The sequence below is a fragment of the Pelophylax lessonae genome (assembly GCF_965119305.1).
Source record: "Pelophylax lessonae genome assembly, chromosome: 5".
In the NCBI taxonomy this organism is placed as follows: domain Eukaryota; kingdom Metazoa; phylum Chordata; class Amphibia; order Anura; family Ranidae; genus Pelophylax; species Pelophylax lessonae.
In genome coordinates, this window is record NC_138772.1 from 432,795,224 (window position 1) to 432,809,876 (window position 14,653).

General features: G+C 41.8%; 1 protein-coding gene across 2 annotated transcripts in view; it reads right to left on the minus strand.

The window, feature by feature from the left end:
- Window positions 1–14,653, minus strand: part of CA8 (carbonic anhydrase 8) — a 146,157-nt gene that overhangs the window by 50,773 nt on the left and 80,731 nt on the right. The window lies entirely within an intron of this gene.

Sequence of the window (14,653 nt, forward strand, 5' to 3'; positions counted from 1 at the left end):
AATGCAAACACAACTCAGCAACAGGGTAAATAAATACAGAAACACTGAAGGCTAGATTACTGTGCACCTATTTTTGAAAATGAAGAACTCACCAGCCAATTGTGGAATGGAGAAAGTGCTGATGCATTTACCCTGGGCATGGCTATGTGTAGTATATTTGGGATCAAGAGTATAACCTGACCCTTGGCCCCCCATTTTTTCTCTTGCTCTGGTGGCTGGATGTGGCTGTTGTATGGCTGGGCTATGGCTGGTAGCATTTGCTGCTCTGCCATTGATCCCCATCTTTTCAGTGATGTTGCATCTTATGGCTCTTCGTGGAGTCAAAAAGACTTTCTTGGTTGCCCTTTTTAGAAAACCGATAGTTCATTTTTATACATTTATAAACTGCATGGGTTCACATCACTGCATACCAGAGCCACACAGCCTTTGGCAAAGAAACTCAGATATATAACATGACACCAATTTTCATCTGAGTGTCTCTTATCTGTGGACACAAGTAGACAACCGACTTGCAGCTCTATGGGGATACAGATTAGGCAGATTGCAAATCGGTATTGCTCTCCCCCAAGATAAGCAGCACCAACATCATCTGCCAAAGACACAGCATTTCCTCCTCGCCATCAGACCTCTGAATTAACATAAGTTTGCAGTGGCAGCCATGCAGCCCTTGTTTGCTTATAAAGCAATTGAAAGATTAAGCATATGGAATCTCGATCGCTGTTGGATTGTGCCTGCACGTCTGACCCACCTCTAAACAGCATAAGCCCTGCCTTCTACTTAGCACTCCTCTACAAAATATGTTACCTAGATATTCTCGATATACGATATTTTAACATGTCTTTAACTAAAATGTTAGACTTGCATCGAGAGAGGGGAACGGTAAAGCACCTTCATCATCCATATGTAATGAGTAACTATAAATGCCTTTATTCAAACATACCATTAGGAACTATACAAACTATGGTTGAACATAAATGCACTCTAATTGCAGATGATATCTTAATGTTTATAACCCCTCCCATTACCACACTCTCTAACTAAGTCTTTAAAGGGTTCTCTAGGCTCCCCAGGTTACAGATGAAGTGTTCCAAATCCCAAGAAATGCATCTCAACTTCCCCAGGGTGGAGGTGGATCCTCTGCAAACTTGATTTGACTTTTATTGGTCAGCATCCATCCTCTCTTATTATAGGTATTTATCTCATCGCCGAGGTTCAGTCTATTTTTAAAGTGAACAACCCCCAGATGTTTAAACACCTTATAAAGAATCTTCAGAAATGGTTGAATTTGCAATCACCGTGTTTCAGTAGAATCTTAGCTATAAAGATGAACCCTTTAAAAAAGATTCTCTATCTTTTTAGGACTTTTCCTGTCTTAGTGGTTAGAAAAGAACTTGATTATAGTTCAGTACGCCTTGATATGCTTTTTTTGGAGCAGTCATCAAGTGAAGATGCCAGAAGCACGCCGAAAGGCCTTGGAGGTTTGGGTTTAGCACAACTGGCTAAATATTATCAAGCTGAACAACTGGCTCGGCTGGAATAATTTAATGGGCATAAGGGGGGCTCACAGTGGCTCCAAATGACAGCCCTCTCCTATAAACCATACTCTATAGACACCCTACTTTGGATTAGATCTAAATTCATAACTCCAATTTTTTGCCCATCCTTATCACATTTCTTTGTATTTTGGGACAAAATGAATGATAAACAAGGCTTTAGGTCCCCGCATGGCCCTGTCACAGATTTAAGGAAATCCTGGATTTGTAAGGAAATGTGTTCACATTCTTTTAATGCTGAATTAATAAAGGATTCTTCAATATTGTACATTTCTTTTGTGAAAGAAGGCTGTGTGATACCACTAAGTTTAGGACAAAACCTCAACTCCCCACGAGGAGAAGTTTAGATTTTGGCAGATACATTACTTCTAACAAAGCCAAAAAGCTAAAAGTGACTTTGACACTTTGTGGACTATTTCAGAAATGCTGTGCAAGAATTTTTCTAAGGTGAAAAGTCACATCCCTATAATTTATATGCTGTTACATGAGAAGACCAGGAAACTGTCATACATGACCGTTTGAGAAAATAATTTGAGCAGGGCTTGTAAGCTTTCCAAGTGTCACAACTGGGTGGCTAATAAAGGTTTCAATACTGCTTTAATATAGGTTTGCACCAATGCCAGTATGGGTGTGGATACCAAGTATTTGCACGAGTACTTGTACTTGTACTGCAAATGCTCCGATACATGAAACCTTTGTGGTGCAATTTGAGCCCATACAAAATGAATAAGCTTAAATCGCACTGCAAATAATCACATGCAGTTTGAAGAAAAATACAATGTGATTCCTGTCTGAATCGTATGCTGTTTCCCACACTGCTCCTCTGTGAACCCAGGCTTATCATGGTGACTTCACACAGGAGCGGTGGGGGAAACCGCATGCAATTCTGACAGGAATGCAGTGTGATTTGAACACATTTGTTTTGTATGGGCTCAAATCACATCGCAAAGGTATCGGTACTTGGTATCCACGAGTACTTGACGGAAAGTATCGGTACTCATACACACTGGTAAAAATAAAAATCGGTCTTTAGTGCAATTAGCGTTATAGGGCTAAAATGTATTGAATTGTGGATCTCACTGGTGGTGTGAATACTGGGGTGTGACCTGTATGTGTTGAATTGTAGATCTAACTCGAGTCATGGATACTGGGTGTGATATGTGTGTATGTTGAATTGTAGATCTCACTGGAGATGTGGATACTTGGGTGTAATCTATGTGTGTTAAATTGTAGATCTTACTGGGTGTGTGGAATGGATAATGGGGAGTAAACTGTATGCATTTACTCGGGGCATAGAATGTTGGTGAGTGAACTGTGCGTTTCAGTGTAGATCTCACTGGTGGCATGGATATTGGGGTATGATTTTTTAATTGTAAATCTCACTAGTGGTGTGAATATTGGGGTGTGATCTGCGTGTGTTGAATTATAGATCTTATGGGTGTGTGGATACTGGGGAGTGAACATGTGTGTGTTGAATTGTAAATCTTACTTGGGGTGTGTATATTTTGGAGTGAACTGAGTGTGTTTAACTATAGCTATCTCTGGTGGTGTGGATACTGGGGTGTGATCCATTTGTGTTGCATTGCAGATCTAACTCGTGGCATGGATACTGGCTGTGATATGTGTGTGTTGAATTGTAGATCTCACTGGTGGTGTGAATACTGGGGTGTGATCTGTGTGTGTTGAATTGTAGATCTAACTCGTGTAGTGGTGTAACGCTCCTGCGTTTCTTATATGGTGTGGATTTTCAGCTGCAGAAATAGTTCCACGTCAGTAGTCATGTAAGAGATATGCTGAGATACCATTCCCAACCTCAATGACTCATCATGTGTGGAAGGTCTTATTTCAGCCAGTAAATACACACAATTAGCAAACTGGTTCCTAGAGTGACTTTATGTATGTGGTAACACAATGATGAAGGTTGAGGGATAGGTTGAGTGGAGGTGGTAGGTGATAGACACTTGAAGGTGAGACAGTAGCAGATGGATGCAGGAAGGTTTAGCAATGTTGTATGATAGCAGATGATAGAATAGCAGGTGGACATACAAAAGAGATCAACCCAGTGCAGAAAAGTAGCAGTAGTCTCAAGAGCTAGTAATCTAGTTATGCAGATGTGATAAACAGTCTTTACTATGCAGAGCTAGATAGTGTAAGCTTAGTATAAGTTTATAGAGAATTCCCCTGCGGGGTACTTAGCACTATTAGCGATACAGCCGAAGGGTGGTTCAGGAGAGGCGGATGATCCAGTAGCGGGATACAGGGATCAGCGCAGCGAGGTTCCGTCAGCGAAGTAAGCTTGCAAGCATGGAAGCTTCAAGCAAGGTTAGCATCCAGGTAAGGGTGTTTGAACGAACACATGTGAGTGAGAACCGGCGCTTTAAATAGCCATCTAGTCCGCCGCTGGGTGATGACAGCTCCAGTCTTAAAGGTGTATGCGCACCTTTCCAAAAGTAAATGGTGGGGCACATACACTTGTGGAAAGTGTAATTTAGGGTACCAAAGGTACCGGAACATTACAATACCCCCCCCTTAAGGCCTGCTCCTGAAGGCCTCTGGAGCTGGTTTGTCTGGGTATCTCGCATGAAAATTGCGGATTAATCTAGGGGCATGTATGTCAGAGGTGTTTAGCCAGGTGTCGTCTTGGGGCCCATAGTTCTTCCATCTAACCAAGTACTGAAGTCTTCTTCTGTAGATACGAGAATCCAGAATCTCTTTTATCTCGTATTCTTCTCCACCTTCAACTTGTACAGGAGGGGGAGGTGGAATATTAGGCCTTATTCCTTGGTCCGGAACATGGGGTTTTAGTAGCGACACATGGAAAATGGGATGGATTTTTAGGTCCATTGGCAATGTAAGCGGCACTGCAGCTTTTCCAATAAGTTTCTTGATTGGGAAAGGTCCCAAGAACAGAGGTCCAAGCTTTTTGCTAGGGATCTTCAGTCTCAAGTTTTTTGTTGAGAGCCAAACGAGGTCCCCGATAGTATACTGTGGAGAAGGTCTTCTACGAAGATCATAGTACTTCTTTTGTTGACTGTGAGCGTGTGCAATGGTAGTATTTAGTAAACCCAGAGAATCCTTTATTTGGGTAAAATAGTCTGAGGCTACTGGGTTATTTGAAGGAAGGATGCGTGGAGGGAGAATAGAGGGATGGAACCCATAGTTCAAGTAGAACGGACTCTGCTTGGTTGTACTGTGAGTTGCGTTGTTGTAGGCAAATTCTGCCAGGGGGAGAAGATCCAACCAATCATCCTGTTGGTAAGAAGTGTAACAACGTAAATACTGCTCGATGCATTGGTTGACTCTTTCAGTCTGTCCGTTGGTCTGCGGATGGTAAGGAGAAGTGAGCTTCTGTTCAATCCGTAGTATGTGACATAGTTCTTGCCAGAATTTAGAAATAAATTGGGATCCACGGTCAGACAGAAGAGTTTTTGGGATACCATGTAATCTGAAGACATGTTTCATCAGGAGTTCTGCCGTTTGTTTGGACGAAGGTAGTCTGCGAATAGCAATGAAATGTGCCATCTTTGTCAGATGGTCCACTGACACCAAGATGGTATTAAATCCTTTGGAAGGAGGCAATTCTACGATGAAGTCCAATGACAAAACCTCCCATGGAGTTTGGGGTATTGGTAGACTGCATAGTAGACCGGATGGTCTCGTAGTGTCAATTTTGGACCTGGCACAGACATTGCATGAAGAGACGAATTTTTGTATAGATGTTTTCATGTCAGGCCACCAGAATTGTCGAGAAATCAAATTGAAAGTCTTTGTCATACCCATATGTCCTGCCATAGGCACATCATGCGATAATTCCAAGATCTTGGTGCGTAGGGTAGGTGGTATGTAAAGTTTGTCGTTGTAGTAGAGGAAGCCTTCTGCATCAGTATTTAGTTGTGGTGGGGGTGAATCCAAACTTATACCATGCAGAACCTCTTCCTTTAAGGAACGGACAACTCCAATAATGCGTTTGTGAGGTATTATAGGAACGGAAGGGATTTCAAAGTAGTTTTCTTCAGTTAGTCGTGATAGTGCATCCACCTTTTTGTTCTTATCTGCAGGTGTGTAGGTCACTAGGAAGTTAAACCTTAGAAAGAATAGTGACCATCGTACCTGCCGATGCGAGAGAGTTTTGCTAGTCTGAAGATATTGGAGGTTTTTATGGTCCGTGTATATAATTATTGGTAGTTGGGTGCCTTCGAGTAAATGTCGCCAATTCTCCAGAGCCAATTTTATAGCAAGCAGTTCCTTTTCACCCACGGGGTAATTTATCTCGGGACTGCTCAGGGATTTAGAAAAAAAAGCGACTGGATGAAGTGGTGAAGTGTGGGTAGGTCGTTGGGAGAGTATTGCTCCTACTGCCATGTTTGACGCATCTACCTCCAGAATGTATTGGAGGGATGGGTCTGGATGGCGTAATATGGGAGCGGAAGTAAACCTTGTCTTTAACAAGTGGAAAGCCTTATTTGCTTCTTCTGACCATTTAAATGGTATTTTTATGCTAGTGAGCTGTGTGAGGGGTCTCACAATAGCAGAAAAGTTTTTTATGAACTTCCTGTAGAAATTTGAAAATCCCAGGAATCGCTGTAGCGCCTTGCGTGTAGTTGGTGTAGGCCAATCCTGAATGCAGGATATTTTACTCATGTCCATCTCGATTCCTGTTTTGGATATGATGTAGCGTAGAAAGAGTACCTCATCTTTATGGAACAAGCATTTCTTCAGCTTCACATAAAGATTATGTGCAAGCAATCTCGATAATACAAGTCTTACATGTCTTATGTGTTCAGACAGGGTCCGTGAATATATAAGTATATCGTCCAGATATACCACAACACAGACATCTAGTAAGTCTTTAAAAATATCGTTTATAAATCGTTGGAAAACTGCAGGGGCATTGCATAGGCCGAATGGCATCACAAGATATTCGAACAATCCGTATCTAGTTCTGAATGCAGTCTTCCACTCGTGTCCATCACGGATTCGAATGAGATTGTATGCTCCTTTCAGGTCTAATTTTGAAAAATAGGTAGCTCCATGCACCTGCTCAATGAGCTCAGGGATAAGCGGTAGAGGATAGCGATCTTTTATTGTGATAGCATTCAATTTCCTGTAGTCGATGATAGGTCTGAGACTTGAATCTTTATTGCGAACAAAAAAGAGTCCTGCTGCTGTGGAAGAAGTGGAAGGTCTAATAAAACCTTTTTCCAAGTTCTCATCCAAATAGGTTTTGAGATGGGCAAGTTCATCCTGTGAAAGAGGATAAACATGACCGAACGGCAATTTGCTATTTGGGAGTAGATCAATGCTACAATCATAGTCTCGATGAGGAGGTAATGCTTGAGCATTTTTCTCAAGAAAAACCTCAGAAAGATCCTGATAACATAGTGGTGCAATCTCATCTGTCACCACAGACAGAATCTTCCCGGAAAACGGGAGGTTACACGTTTCCTCGCAATAACAAGAAGGGAAGGTCAAGGACCGTTTCTTCCAATCTATGGTTGGTTGGTGTGTGTGCAACCAGGGAAGTCCCAACACAATGGGAAAGTGGGGTGATGGTATTAAATCGAAGGTAGAAGTCTCCCTATGAGACTCGTTAATAGTGACTAGAAGTGCTTGTGTCTGATCGGTGATCGGACCAGAGGATAACGGAACACCGGTAATAAGACTTACTGAGACAGGTTTGAGTTTAGAAATAATAGGAATTTTATTTAAAGCAGCAAAACATATATCCATATAATTTCCACAAGATCCTGTGTCAATCATGGCCTTAGTAGTAATCCTGTTCTGGTCCCACTGTAATGTCAAAAAAACAGAAATGTAGGGGTTAGTGAATGAAGTTGTCAATCCTCCTAGGGAGACATGTGAACACTCACCCTTCTTTTTGTTGACTAGGGGACAGACGTTTATCTTGTGATCCGGGGATGCACAGTACAAGCAGAGATTTTCATTTCGTCTTTTGGCTTTTTCCATAGTTGATAGCGGTGGGCGTATGGTTCCTATCTCCATTGGGAACGGGGTCAACGTCCAGACTCCGAGAGGAAATGGATAATGGCATTCCCATCTTTTCAGCCTTTCTTTCTCGTAGTCTTCTATCTATGGTAATACTGAGTTGTATTAGTGCATCCAGGGTCTTTGGCAGATCCGCTCGGGCGAGCTCGTCCTTAACGGTTTCTGATAGGCCAAGCCTAAATTGGGTTTTCAGAGATGCATCATTCCATTCTGAATCAAGGGTCCATCTCTTGAACTCTGCGACAAAGTCTTCTACAGGCCTCCTTCCTTGTTTCAAGGATCTTAACTGAAGATCAGCAGTACTCTGCCTATTGGGGTCATCATATAGGCTAGTGAGCTCTGCCAGGAACAAGGCATAGGAGTTGAGAAGCGGGTCGTTTTTCTCAAAAAAGAGAATCTGCCCAGGCTCGAGGATCGTTTGATAGGTAAGAAATAATAGTACAAACCTTAATGTGATCAGTAAGGTAGGTACGAGGTTTTAGCAAAAAAAGTAACTCACATGCGTTTTTAAATTCGCGAAATTTTTTGCGATCGCCTGTAAATACCAAAGGGGGATTTATCTTGGGTTCAGGGGACTGAGCAGAGGTAAGTTGTGTCAGTCTAATTACCTGCTGCGACAGAGCCTGATTGTCTTCTTTTAATTCAGCAAGTGCGTGTATTAACGCAGATACTTGCTGTTTTAATTGTGTCACCTGAGTGGTTATTTCTGCTGAATCCATTTTTTTGGGTTCGTTCAATCTGTAACGCTCCTGCGTTTCTTATATGGTGTGGATTTTCAGCTGCAGAAATAGTTCCACGTCAGTAGTCATGTAAGAGATATGCTGAGATACCATTCCCAACCTCAATGACTCATCATGTGTGGAAGGTCTTATTTCAGCCAGTAAATACACACAATTAGCAAACTGGTTCCTAGAGTGACTTTATGTATGTGGTAACACAATGATGAAGGTTGAGGGATAGGTTGAGTGGAGGTGGTAGGTGATAGACACTTGAAGGTGAGACAGTAGCAGATGGATGCAGGAAGGTTTAGCAATGTTGTATGATAGCAGATGATAGAATAGCAGGTGGACATACAAAAGAGATCAACCCAGTGCAGAAAAGTAGCAGTAGTCTCAAGAGCTAGCAATCTAGTTATGCAGATGTGATAAACAGTCTTTACTATGCAGAGCTAGATAGTGTAAGCTTAGTATAAGTTTATAGAGAATTCCCCTGCGGGGTACTTAGCACTATTAGCGATACAGCCGAAGGGTGGTTCAGGAGAGGCGGATGATCCAGTAGCGGGATACAGGGATCAGCGCAGCGAGGTTCCGTCAGCGAAGTAAGCTTGCAAGCATGGAAGCTTCAAGCAAGGTTAGCATCCAGGTAAGGGTGTTTGAACGAACACATGTGAGTGAGAACCGGCACTTTAAATAGCCATCTAGTCCGGCGCTGGGTGATGACAGCTCCAGTCTTAAAGGTGTATGCGCACCTTTCCAAAAGTAAATGGTGGGGCGCATACACTTGTGGAAAGTGTAATTTAGGGTACCAAAGGTACCGGAACATTACAAGTGGATACTGGGTGATATGTTTGTGTTGAATTGTAGATCTCACTGGAGAAGTGGAAACTTGGGTGTGATCTATGTGTGTTAAATTGTAGATCTTATTGGGTGTGTGGAATGGATAATGGGGAGTAAACTGTATGCATTTACTGGGGGCCTAGAATGTTGGTGCGTGAACTGTGTGTTTCATTGTAGATCTCATTGGTGGCATGGATTTTGGGGTGTAATTTAATTTTTGTTAATTGTAGATCTCACTAGTGGTGTGAACATTGGGTTGGGATCTGTGTGTGTTGAATTGTAGATCTTACAGGGGGTGTGATCTGCCTGTGTTGAATTGTAGATCTTACGGGTGTGTGGATACTGGGGAGTGAACATGTGTGTGTTGAATTGTAGATCTTACTGGGGGTGTGTACATGGGCATCCGCAGGTAGGGGCAAGGGGGGGCAAATGCCCCCCCCCCTGGAATCTCAACTTCCCTGTTCAAATGGTTGTTAAGCCACTTTATACCATCCTGTCTGGTCTGTTTAATAATCCTGTGTGCCTGTGCCCCTGTGTATGGGTTTTAAAAAATAAGCCGTAGTTTTCCAGTTTTCAGAGGGCCGAGTGCCGCTCACGTGACCCATCAGCTCTCTCCTCTCCTCGTCTGACAGCTGCCTGCAGCGGGCGGGCCGAGGATTCCTCACTGATGTCAGTCGGGAGGGGAGGAGGAAGGGAGGGGGAGAGGGGGAGAGGGGGAGAGAGGTGGTGGGTCACGTGAGCAGCACTCTGAAAACTGGCTTATTTTTATAAAACACAGGCACAGGGGCACACAGGATTATTAAACAGACTGTAGACAGGATATCTAACTTTAAATAAAACTACATCAGCAGGAGGGGAGGGGGTGGTCACTGACACAGGAGCAGACAGGCAGGGAGGGAGGGGGGAGAGAGGACAGAGGAGGACAGGAGGGCTGCGGATGGTGGAGGCACATGAACGGACCACAGTAACAGGGCTTAGCAGTCATGGTATACCGTGGTCAGTTTACAGATAGGAGGATCAGTCAGGTATTTTAGGTAATAGAATGGGCCAAATTACACAGCAAAGCACTGTGCTGTATAACATGCTTTATTAGAATTCTTTTTTTTTTGTTAGGTAACAAATGCTTTAAAAATAAATGCTGCTGTTTGTTTGTTAAATATAAATACTCAAAATAAGTATAATGACTTAGCCCCTCCCCTTCATGACATTGTTGAAAAGTGGCAGAGCATGGGTGACCTTAAAATGTTGCCCCCCCCCCCCCTAAAAAAAGTTCTGCGGATGCCCATGGGTGTGTATATTTTGGAGTGAACTGAGTGTATTTTTACTATAGCTATCTCTGGTGGTGTGGATACTGGGGTGTGCCCCGTGTGTGTTGCATTGCAGATCTAAATCATGGCATGGATACTGGGTGTGATATGTGTGTGTTGAATTGTAGATTTCACTGGAGATGTGGATACTTACAGTAGGTGTGATCTGTGTGTGTTGAATTGTAGATTTTCCTGGGGGTGTGGAACAGATAATGGGAAGTAAACTGTATGCATTTATTGCAGAATGTACTGGGGGCATAGAATTTTGGTGAGTAAACTGTGTGTGTTTCATTGTGGATCTCACTGGTGGTGTGAATACTGGGGTGTGACCTGTATGTGTTGAATTGTAGATCTCACTCGTGGCATGGATACTGGGTGTGATATGTGTGTCTTGAATTGTAGATCTTACTGGGTGTGTGGAATGGATAATGCGGAGGAAACTGTATGCATTTACTGGGGGCATAGAATGTAGCTGAGTGAACTGTGTGTTTCAGTGTAGATCTCATTGGTAGCATGGATACTGGGGTATGATTTTTTTTTTGTAATTGTAGCTCTCACTAGTGGTGTGAATATTGGGGTGGGATCTGTGTGTGTGGAATTGTAGGCCTTACAGGGGGTGTGGAAACTGGGGTGTAATCTGTGTGTGTTTAATTTTATAACTTACTGGGGGTGTGGAATAGATAACGGAGAGTGAACTGTATGTGTTGAATTGCAGAACTTACTGGGGGAATAGGATGTTGAGGATTGAACTGCACGTGTTTAATTGTAGCTCTAAGGCTAAGTTCACATGTAGGCGTTTTGGGGCTTTTTTCTGCTCTAGGATCAGCTCAAAAAACACCCAACAAGACAAATCCTATTCATTTCAATGGCCCCTGTTCACATCTGAGCATTTCAACGTTTTAAGCAAAACACCCAACGCTCAAAAAAGTACATGAGCTTCTTTTTGGGCAGATTACAGGCGTTTTTATTTTTTTCCATTGGTCACTTGTCAACCTAAAAACGCCTGTAAAAATGGCCTGTAAAACGCCTGAAAAAATGCCTAAAAAACACCTGTAAATAGCAACGCCAAGATGTGAACGTAGCCTAAGGCCTCTTTCACATGGAGTGGACCGTATTTCGATCCGCTCCGGCACTTTTTTTTTTTACGGACACGGGTGACACTTGTGTCATCCGGTCCGTATGTCCGCATATCATCCCATCCGTTTGCGGATGATATACGGACATAATGTATGTCTATGGGATTGCGAATGTCAGCGGATGACACCGCTGACATCCGATTTTGCGTCCTTTACGTTTTTTTAAACGGAAGAAAAATAGGGTTCTGTTCCGTTCCAAAAAACGGAACAGAATTGGAAGGACGCAAATTGGATGTCAGCGAATGGTCATCCGCTGACATCCGCAATCCCATTGACATGCATTATGTTCGTATATCACCCGCAAACAGATGGGGTAATATACAGACATACAGAACGCCCGTGTGAAAGAGGCCTAATGCTGGTGTGGATACTGGGGTGAGACCTGTGTGTGTTGAATTGTAGATTTCACTGGTGGCATTGATACTGTGGTGTGATCTGTGTGACATGATTAGTTATGTGCTTCAAAATCTCAGAAATGAAACATCAAAACTACACCTCAATGCTGTGATTTACTGTCGCCTGTGTGAACTTGTACCCCCATTAATAACAAAACATAGAATGTATTTTGGCTAATTGAAAAACACATTGCAATACAATGTAGCAATTCCCTCTTTTGGGGAAAGGTGCACACAAGGACACTAACCCACACTAATAAACCTTCACTTTCCTATTGATGTGTAACCAAGTTTTGTGTGTCACAGAATCCTATTATTTCCTGAGTACATAGTGCAGCTTTGGGAAATGTATCTGATGCATTTGATTTTCTCACAGAGCTGAAGTGTCAGGATTTCAGTCTCAGCCTTATAATTTCTCAAATCTTCTGTGCAAGGTCAACACTAAAACAGGAATGTAATCTTAGAGTAAATTAGATTTCATGAAAGGCAAGAGGAATGTATTAAGAGCTTATTTTTATGGATAGGTCAGATAATGCATAAACAATGAAAATGGATTTAATTGGAACGCCACAGAAATTGAAACATAAGGAATTGCCTTTGAAAAGAAAAACTCCATATACTGTAGAGGAATGCATTGAAAGCATTGCTAGATAGTTTTTTTTAGATAGGACTGTAAATCTTAAAATATTAAACAGTTTATAGCTTAAAAGCATGTTAATTATGTATTTGAAAGGTCTGCAAAATAATCACATAACAATATGTACCATATGAATGTTAATATTAATTAAAGTATACTATTTTGAATAAAGTTTATCTAAAGTGAAGCATTCAAAATTATTCTTTGTGGCATAAATTCTTGGTCTTTTCTCTGTTGTTGGAAATTATATCTTTCCATTTTCATGTTACATAGTTAGTGAAGTTGAAAAGACACCAGTCCATCCAGTTCAACCTATGATGAGTATGTGTGTATAAGTGTTTATGTCAATAGTACATCGTATACCCCTGTATGTTGTGTTCGTAAGGGTACCCATCTAATCAGTTTTTGAAACTATTAATGCACCCTGTTGGTACCACTACTTGTGGAAGAGAATTCCACATTCTTATCGATCTGATGATAAAGAACCCTTTACGCAGTTTAATGTTAAAACGCTTCTCTTCTAATTTTAGTGAATGGCCAAGTGTCTTTTTTAATTCCCTTTCGCTGAAACGTTTGTCCCCTATGCTAGGGTCACCAGTACGGTATTTGTACATTGATATCATATTCCCTCTTAAGCGTCTCCCCTTAAGAGAAAATAGGTTCAGTACTATAGTCTTTCCTCATAGCTAAAGTCCTCCAGTCCCTTTATAAGCTTGGTTGCCCTATTCTGAACTCTCTCCAGTGCACCCTTCAAGTGCACACTTCCTGAGGACAAGTGCCCAGAACTGGACGGCATACTCAAGATGTGGCCAGATCAGAGTCTTGTACAGTGGGAGAATTGTCGTTTTATCTCTGGAGTGAATCCCCTTTTTAACCACTTTACCACCGGAGGATTTTGCTGTCTTACGTCCAGGCCACTTTTTGTGATTCGGCACTGTGCGACTTTAACTGACAATTGCACGGTCATGCCACGCCGTACCCAAACAAAATTTACGTCCTTTTTTCCCCACAAACAGAGCTTAGCTTTATTTTGGTGGTATTTGATCACTTGTGCGATTTTCATTTTTTGCGATATTAATTAAAAAAAGCGACAATTTTGAAAAAATAACAATATTTTTCTACTTTGACAGTTAAAAAATATCCAATATATTAAATTTTTGTCATATATTTAGGCCAAAATGTATTTAGCTACATGTCTTTGACAAAAAAATTCTCAATGAGCGTATTTTTAACCGCTTTATGACCGGAAGGTTTTACCCCATTCCTGACCAGGCCATATTTTGCGATTTGGCACTGTGTTACTTTAACGGACAATTGCGCGGTCGTGCAACGCTGTACCTAAACGAATTTGACGTCCTTTTTTCCCCATAAACAGAGCTTTCTTTTGGTGGTATTTGATCACCTGTGCGATTTTTTGATCATGCGCTATAAACAAAAAAAGAGCGACAATTTTGAAAAAATAACAATATTTTTCACATTTTTTTTATATGAAATTCCCCCCCAAAAAAATGTAAAAATCAAAATATTTTATCATTTTAGGGCAATTTGTTTTCTGCTACATATTTTTGGTAAGAAAAATCGCAATAAGTGTATTTTGATTGGTTTGCGCAAAAGTTATTTACTAACTAAGGGAAAGATTTCTGTCATTTTTAGTGGGTTTTTTTTAACGAGTAATGGCGGCGATCTACGTTTTTTTTTTGCGGGACTGCGACATTGCGGCAGACAGATCGGACCCTTGACTGACATTTTTGACACTTTTGGGGGTACCAGTGACATTACTACAGTAATCAGTGCTATAAATATGCACTGTTACTGTAAAAATGACACTGGCAGGGAAGGGGTTAATTTTTATTGGAGAGGGAGGGGTTAATGTATGCCTGGTGCTTACTGACGTGTGTGGGGGGAGGTGACTGAGTGACACAGGGACAGATCGCAGGTTCAGGTATGCTGAACCCTGCAATCTGACCCTGCCTGTCACTTAGGAGATCTGCCCGCTTTGTTTACACAAGAGAGCGGATTTCAACACTAGATCCCCGATGATCGGGGAAGAGCAGCGGTGATCA